Source organism: Engraulis encrasicolus, chromosome 2 (assembly GCF_034702125.1).
Source record: "Engraulis encrasicolus isolate BLACKSEA-1 chromosome 2, IST_EnEncr_1.0, whole genome shotgun sequence".
NCBI lineage: Eukaryota > Metazoa > Chordata > Actinopteri > Clupeiformes > Engraulidae > Engraulis > Engraulis encrasicolus.
The window spans coordinates 28665503-28674337 of NC_085858.1; the positions used below are offsets into that span (position 1 = coordinate 28665503).

The following is an 8835-nucleotide window of genomic DNA, read 5'->3' on the forward strand; positions in this document are numbered from 1 at the left end:
CATGCACTGCAGAGATTCCAAATGTGCGCGAGTGGCAGCAAGCGGCAGAAGCCAACAGTTTGCAGAGCAGAGGCTGAGGTAGTGTGTAAGCTCGCAAGGACAGAGCTTTTTCAAGGTTAAAAGAGAAACTGCGGGGTGCAGGCAGAACACAATCTGCCATGTCTGTAATGATTGCTACTGTGGTGGTGTGCTCAGTACAAGCCTGTTTGATCATATCAGAAGACGACCTTGGGCGCACTGCGCTCACAAATGACAAGAGAGCGGCAATAATATACACTTTGAGATTTGTTAAATGAACAGATTAGGATAATGTCCTTTTGGTGAGTGTTGTTCACACAAGACTTTTGGAACACCACCAAACCTACTCGGAACCATCAACAGCCTGTACACTTACTATTCATAAAGGTAATTAATAATCCACAGGTGAACAAAGTTATATCAAATCTTAAAATATAATTATGTCATCTAAGTTAGTACACCTATTTTGTAAAATTCTGATGTTGTGCACATCTGAGAGGTTGGCACAAAAAAAACAACCTTATGTAAACTCAAATAGCTTAAACATAATAGCGATGGCGGAATATACAGAAACAAAGTAATTTCATGGCCCAATGTAGCCAAATATATTCCCTTCACAGACGTTTCTGTAAACTACACTAGATACAAGTAAACACATCCATGTACGATGGATACAACAAAGTTAGCTAGCAAGCGACGAGACAGCTTGTTTTTCAAGCTCATAAGGAAGCACTTCCAGGGACCATGTCAATCTACTACGGGCTAACGAATTAAAAGCTCAGACAGGGCAATGTTAACCTTCTACAGACACTACATCGGCTAATACAACAACTTGTCTAGGATTGATAGATATAGCCACAAGATGCGGTTATATTATTGGCCATGAAAATGTATCTGCAGTTAGCTATCCAGCTGACTTCCACCGCTCAGGGGCTTCACTAATCTTGGAAGCTAGCGAGCTAACTTGGCTAGCAGGCTAACGTTAGTTGTGAAATGAGCTTTTGATCTTAGAACACGTTGCATTGCTTGTTAGACATATTTAAATGCAACTCAGGGCAACTTATCGTTCATATTCGATTCACACCAGCATATGACCATGCAGATTTCAAGCAAAACAGTTTACTTGTGTTTGCTATCAGCATTACAACACCCCCTTCACTACCCTCCCGATTGCTTTGAAGTGAGCCCCACATTCATTGCATTCATGTCTTGGCCTCAGAGTCTCAACAGCACAGCAGCAGTAACGGTTGGGGGAGGGGAAAGTAGAAACAAACTCCACACACATACCCAGGCCCTTTCGCTGCTAACAAATCATACAACTTTACAACAATATTTACAAACTCAACAAAGAATGTGGAGAAAGGGAGCCATGCGTCTAAGTTTAGGAACACCACGTTCTAAATGCATCGGATAAAAGGCGCACGATTAAAAGAAACTCCTCCACGAATTTGATTCAAACACAGCGAAGCGATGATGGCACATTTCATCTCTGGCCACCGCAATCCCAAAGCCGAGTTAGGAAAAAAGTGATTCGTACTTTACCTGTGAAACCCTACTTTCCGTTTTCGAGTGCATCGGGATTACTTGCGTATGCTGCTAAGGGTGAATTATGTCATGGATGCGAAACATACGAGTTTAAAAATAACAAAGAACACAGTCCGTTCTTCACCTCTCCATTGCTGTCTCTCGCACTCCTGACTGTGTTGGCTCACTGTGTGTGTGAAGCGAGAATGGAACAAGAGATGTGCAGCGCCGCGCGCGTTCAGAAAACACACTGCCGCCCATATATCCAAAAGAAAACGGGATACGGGGAAAACCTGGAATTTTAAGGACTAGTTCCTCAAAATGCACGAATATGTGCCATTCTCTTCTCTATAGGCTACAGCACGACATTGCCTATATCTAGCAATGATGAGGGAAATAGTTCTACATTAAACCACTAAACGCCGCTGCTTATTAAATATCCTGACGGCAGCATCAATGCTGTAAAAAAAAAAGCTGTTGCCTAAAATCTGTAGCACAGCTCAATCTGGATTCCTTCCCCTTATCCCTCCAAACGGAAGAAGGTGGTAGGCTATATTTTCCCCTAATAAATAAATAAATAAATAAATAAATAAATAAATAAATAAATAAATAAATATGGACAGCCTAGCAAGTTAGCTGATCATGCACTGAAAAGTCAGTGGTCTACATGTAGCCTATGGACTAAGAGATAATAAATAGATGATTGTCCAAACATGATGAAAATCCACCTCAATTCACCAAAATTAAATCAAGAGACCAAATGTTTCAGCAACTCAGGCAACAGCGCACCACCAACCAATACCATGACGACTGACCCATTCACATGACATGACACCATGTAGGCTATGACACCACACTCACTTTCCCGAATCAGCAGCCATACATAGGTCTACTGAAATAAACCTTTGTGACGAGTGTAATCTTAAAGTGCATTGTCACAGAGGAGCCGCACAGCTCACAGTGGCTCCTCAGTGGCATAATTTCACCATCACACACACACACATACACACACACACACACACTGCAGTAGCTATCTCAGAAAGGCCAATGGAAGGTTGCTCACAACAGCATTAGGAGGAAGGCATGCAGGCATCATTTTATGAGAATGAATAAAGCCATCGTCCATGCTAACGTGATCCACATAAGCAATGCATATCTGGTATCAAGAATAGGCCTATACAAGTTTTTTTTGTATTCTGATCTGACTTCTGTTTCTGCAGAAAAAAAATGGTCAAACACAACTGCATAGCACTGGCTTGTTGTGTACACACAGCAACAAGGTTGTATAAATATTCTGCATGCTTTTAAACACAATAGTCTTTGTGCTTAAACAGAACCGGAATGACATGGTCATCGCAGTAACCACCACCCACTGCAAGCTAAAAAAAGTGAGCTTATAGGTTTCTTTTAAAACTATTGTGTGTGTGTGTGTGTGTGTGTGTGTGTGTGTGTGTGTGTGTGTGTGTGTGTGTGTGTGTGTGTGTGTGTGTGTGTGTGTGTCGTGGGTCTCCTCTTTCAGCAAGAATATGATACGAGCTCGCTCGCTCGCTCCACACCTGGGAGTAATCTTGTGTATAATCTTAGCACTTTGTAAGAAGATCAAAGGCCGCGAGGAATGCAGAAAAGCATTTCTCTGCACGATGACTGTAGAAGATTAGGTTCGCTTAAAATGGAAAGCATTTTTCTGTTGTTGTTCCTGCGCTGATGCAAGGTCTGATTAAACTACTGCCCATTATGCTATTTTGTATTGCCCCACTGATGGTGTTATAGCCTTCAATGACTTCAGATTTTATAAATAATTTTCTTTTTGTTCAATGTGTTGCATACTCTCTTTTTTATGTATTCTATTACAAACAACACATTTAAATTGAAACTTATTGAAACTTGTCTTAATTGATGTTCAACAGCGTTGTTTGCTTAGAGCTTTCATGGCCTCTGCATGATTCCTTCAAGGTATGCTCAATAACAGAACAACCTCGATTCAAACCAAAGGTCGAATGATTTCACTCTCACAACACTGACCCAAATAACTTGCCATGTACCAACTAAAGTAACCAAGCTACGATGCAGAAGCAGGAAAAGAAGTTGCGATTTACCTTCAAACAACTGTCTCCTTTCTGATGCATAGACGTAGGTCGTCTAACTGTATATTCCTTTGCAGAGGAGTCCATAGCCGGGCCAAATAACTCAAGTGCCTGTGAAGACATCATCTTTCTTCGTGACAACACACAGCAGTCCAATTCCAACAGTTCTTTCCATGCAAGCGCCCTCCTTATGTCCATCTGTATCTGAAAGAGACGAGAGACTGTTTTACCTCTGCAAGTCAAAAGTAAGCTATATCAAAGAGGCTGACTGTAAACATACTATATATGGGACATGTCAAAATACAGTAATGCTATTGTTTAAAATGTCACATGTTTGTTTGTTTGTTTGTCTTGTTTTTTTTATTTTGTTTTACAGAGACTGTTTTACCTCTGCAAGTCAGAGGTGATATATCAAAGAAGCTGACATTTAACATCCAGTATGTGGCCTAATGTCAGAGCCTAAAAGGGTAGGAAAGTTTCTGGGTTTTTTACATGACCTGTGAAAAATAACTTTTCAAAGTAAATGAGCTCTGGTGACCTATTATCATTGGAAGTGCCGTAGAACTCAAAAGTTTACAAGTTAGGGCTTTTAAATTCCTCAGAAGTTTTGGCTGGGTGTCCCAGAGGAGCCTGCAACATGGGGAGAGCATTCCTTCTTCTGCCCATGGCCCATGAGAATACCATAGGGCCCTGTATGGGGACAGGGGCGGATTTAGCAATTTGGGGCCCCAAAGCGAATATAGCCAGGGGGGCCTTCAAATCTTTACTTTTAACGAGGAATAGGGAATGGGGCAGCTGGTCTGGGGCCCCCTGCAATTTCGGGAAGTTGGATGAGCCCAAGGCAGTTGCCCGCCTTTGCCTCTATTGTCAAACCGCCCCTGTATGGGAACTGACTGACTACACACAGGCAGGCAGGCAGGCCATGGCTCACATCAGATGGCATCAGCAGCTGCAAATTCAGCCCCTATCCTTGCCCTTCCTGGGGCTCGACTTTGATGGCTGGGCCCCCCACTGTGGGCTAACACATGGCCTTGGGTGCATACCAACTCCAAATCACATAATCTAAAGCAACGCTTGGAAGCAATCACGGGCGAAAGTGAGAAAAATTGAGGATTTTTTTGGACACATGCCACCACATGGGGCTTTTTCGGGCAGTCCCATTTAAATGTAAAACAAACAATGCGTTTTTGTCATTGTATTTTTGTTGTTGATGCCAAGTATGCCTTCAAATTAACTGGCACTGGGAATCAATGATACAGCTAAATAAGTTAACGTGCTGAAAAAGTTGTAAAGTAACTATTTTCATTTTTCATGACCTCCCAGTATGTGTGTGTGTGTGTGTGTGTGTGTGTGTGTGTGTGTGTGTGTGTGTATGTGTGGTGTGTGTGTGTGTATGTGTGTGAGTGTGTGTGTGTGTGTGTGTGTGTGTGTGTGTGTGTGTGTGTGTGTGTGTGTGTGTGTGTGTGTGTGTGTGTGTGTGAGAGAGAGAGGGGGGGGGGGGTCTTGCACATGTGCAGTTGTGTGCAAGCTGACCCAGGCACAGTACGCTCCTGTTTATAGTTGCGCCTACTTTTGCTAGAAGGAAACTATTGGAATCATTTGACAGCTGTATTTGGCAGTTTTCCTGCTGAGGAATTGATGAGGAAGACCCTGATGGACAGCTGCAACTGCCAATCAGCTACCTGTTGAGTGGCCTTGGGGCCACCCCAGACAAATTATATGACAGGTGCAGTTTGGTCTTAAGTACCTGCTCTTCAGCTTGGCAGTTGGCAAGCCAAAAAAGAGAATGCAGTGTTGGTGCTGTCAGAGATTCTTTAAGTATATGTGGTGTAAACGGAGTGCCCGTGTGCCTCGTCCACTCGACATGTGTTAATCCCTGCTAAGTAAATCATTTATTTTATTTCATTTGTGTCGTTCGACAGAAACTTTTTCCATTCTCCTGACCTGTATGCAAATAGGCCTTGTGTTCCAATAGCAGTCCCTTGGTGGTTCCAAGCTAAATGTTTGGATTCTTCTAATTCGTGGGCAGTGGCGGTATTAGGAAATCTGAGGTCCTGGGCAAAGAGGAATTTTGGGGCAGGGTAACACTGCAATGAAAGACTAAAAAGAAAAAAATACAAGAAACTGAGTGCAATGTATTCCCTACATTGTCTGACTACTTCAGAGACACACTAACAATGAGGAAGAGCACGATGTGTGAAAGATAACTTTAATGCAGGGAAATAAATACTGTAATGCAGCGATGAGGCCCCTAATTGGGCGGGGCCCTGGGCAATTGCCCAACCTGGCTAAATGCAAAAACTGCCTATGTGCCTACGTGGGACAAGGCCATCCATTTTCACGTGTCAAATTCTGTCACGGATTGAGTTTAGGTCATTTCAGGACTACTTTGCTATGTTACGCTATGTATTTGTGGCACTTCAGGGATTCTGAAAGGTTTTCACCGCTGTCATTAAACAGAAAGTCTTCACAATCTTTTTAAAGCAACACTTGGTTGTTTTAATCATCATGGGTCCTATTGTTTTGAAGAGAAATGTTTTTTTTTGTCACCTGAACAAGTGAGATTACCCATTTCACAACACTTGTTTCGTGTAAATATTCCATGTTGGGTGCCGAAGTTGTTGCAGGTGGTGTTGCAGGTTGTATCCCACAAAAGGACAAGAAAGTGACAGTCATCGTGTAGACATTTTGAGCCCAATGGATGAATTTTGGGTCCATTGTTGGCTATAATAGGCAACACATTATTAGGTGTGATGTGTTGAGCTGCCACATGGCCATATTGTTGTCAAAGTTGTCGGTGGCAGAGACTTTATTGCCATTATGTGGAAGCACTGGGTGTCTGGGACGTACGTGACTTCTATCATGACAGCAAGCTCATAAACTTAATTGCAGATGATCTCATTGCAACTTCAAACTGAAAGCGCACTCAGTTGAACTTTGAACAAAATTTAATTGTGTCCTGACACGCGGTTACATTCATTTTTTTTTCTCCCCCTGGCACTTGTAAGGTGTTGGGCATTCCAGGTTCAAACACAAGTGACTGCACAATAATGACACCTGCACAAAAACACTTATCGCCAGTACTCCCGGTGAGAAAAGCAGATTTTGAAATGGAAGCACCCAAAGAAGTCTACATTTTCCCACATGACGAGTTGAGGGACAAGTCAGTTGCTTGTGAATTCACAAAGCTCAGTATGACGATACCCTGTATCTTGTGAAGAGGGCCAACGATAAAGCAATAAAGACAGGAATTCTCTTGTTCCCAATCAACAAATAATTTACTAATTCGTCCCAACGTTTTTTTAAGTGTTACTGTTATCACACAGGTCAAGGAGAGCGAACAGTAATTACACCATTGAATCACCTGGTAATCCCTAACCTTCAAGACCTTTAAGACATGTTACAGATTAACCAAGAATGACGGCATGCATGTAATTAAAAAAAGACCTGCAGGCATTAAAAACACTTTGAAGAACATGCTGATACAGATTACAAGGGCAATGTATCACAATGACTTGCATTTTATGTTCAAATTAGCTATTGGACAAATTAGGCCTACTGCCAGTACGCCTATTCCCTAACCCGAGGGTTCCCAAACTTTACAATGACGAGGCCCCTCATATGGCCTACCAGTAGATTACAGCCAAGGCCCCCTGACACGGGCCGTGCCACACTATTTTTTCTGTGCTCCCGCTTTCACAACTAAATAGAGTTGGTGCATTCCTAAATCCATTCAAGTACTACAGAAAACACCATAACTATAAACACTGTAAATATTATAGAATATTATAACACAGTAATAGCTCTCCATCAGTCTACCTTTTCCAGATCATGCCCAAAGAGCAGGCAGGCCATGGACATATAGGCCTAGTAGTCTTGGTGCGTGAAGCAGTGTCCCATTGGGAATGTTTAGCTTATTTTTGGGTTTATTTTGGTTTACTTCAATTATGCAATTATTTATTTTGTTTTGCTATACTTTTCCTGCCAACCTGCCTTCCTACCCCCCCTGATAAGGAAGACCATTAAATGTATACAATTGCTTGCTGGAATTCCATGGATTGTTCTGAGTTAACAGTTAACACAATGCCACATTTCAGACTATCAATTGAATTCAGCCAAAAAGAGAATCACTCCAATGAGGTCAAGTATTTGTGAACAGCATCAGGCTAACACCCAGAACCACTACCATGCCAGAAGAGACTACCTATGACTCCAACCAAACTCCAGTCTGATACCGTTAGGCCTACTGCTGTCGCCTGGGACACCATTACATAACACACGTTTTCCTGTAGCCTACACTGTTTGGGATCTGACCATCTGTTATGGTGTTGCAGAGAGAAGATGAATTATGAAAGACGCTATGATGGGATTGTGAATTGCAGTGCTACAAACAATCATTTATGATTATTTGTGTTTTGCAATATGGACTGGCTTCAGTTGAAGCATACCTGTAATTTCCAAATCCAAATCTACAACAGACTACTTTGGCCTCGCGCGCTGACCTCTTGTGGCTGACGAACGTGACAGGTGCAAAAAAAAAAGGAACCGGGCGCGTGCCTTCTTCAGAGAAGACGGTCATAAGAAGGCAAGGTATGCGTACTGAATGTACAAGTTTGACGATAGAAGTTAGTAATCCTGAGGAGATGTGCTCCCCAAAAGAACAATGTTTACAAGCATGTAGGCCTAGAGGATCATGTCCAACGGCGAGGCTGGTAATTTTACACTGTTGTTAGCAGCAAAGGGCGAATGTTATCAGGCAATTTGGCGGTCTGTTTGCGCGCAATATTAGGCTACATAACGGTCTCTTCAATTCTAAGTAACTTAATATTTACTTAAGCCTGTCGATTTTTTGGAATTTACACACGGGACATGTGTGAAGAGGCACACGTTTTGCATGACTGGTTAAATTAGTTTCTCATAACATCACAAATGTATTGACTTTCTTTGGATTGTGTGCTTCAACAGGAGGGCTTCGCTGGCGCGACTGGAGTGACCTAAGGAAAGTTGAGTAAGTTTTTGTCAAAATGTGTCATGCAAATGAAGTGCCAGCACATTTTACATGGCTCCTCAAAGCTCCTTAATACTTCATGGTAACTATAATAGCGCACGCTTTAAGTTTTTCTTGGAAATTAAATGGGTGAGGTGGAGAAAGTATCCATGACATTTTTTACACGCCAAACAAATTACCGGGGTCAGCTCTATGTTCCCA

General features: G+C 42.3%; 1 protein-coding gene and 1 long non-coding RNA gene across 4 annotated transcripts in view; one reads left to right on the forward strand and one right to left on the reverse strand.

Moving 5' to 3' along the window:
• Positions 1–1748, reverse strand: part of axin1 (axin 1) — a 61739-nt gene extending 59991 nt beyond the window's left edge. For 2 of the 3 annotated variants that reach the window (XM_063185513.1, XM_063185501.1), the window contains exon 1: positions 1561–1742. The gene's annotated coding sequence lies outside the window, so the exon portion shown is untranslated. Of the gene's footprint in view, positions 1–1560 lie in introns of all 3 variants that reach the window. The other variant, XM_063185506.1, reaches the window with a different exon arrangement.
• Positions 96–3952, forward strand: LOC134436454 (uncharacterized). Its single transcript, XR_010032210.1, has 3 exons — positions 96–405; positions 2877–2930; positions 3704–3952. It is a non-coding gene; the product is annotated as an uncharacterized LOC134436454 (long non-coding RNA).
• Positions 3953–8835: the final 4883 nt, after the last annotated feature.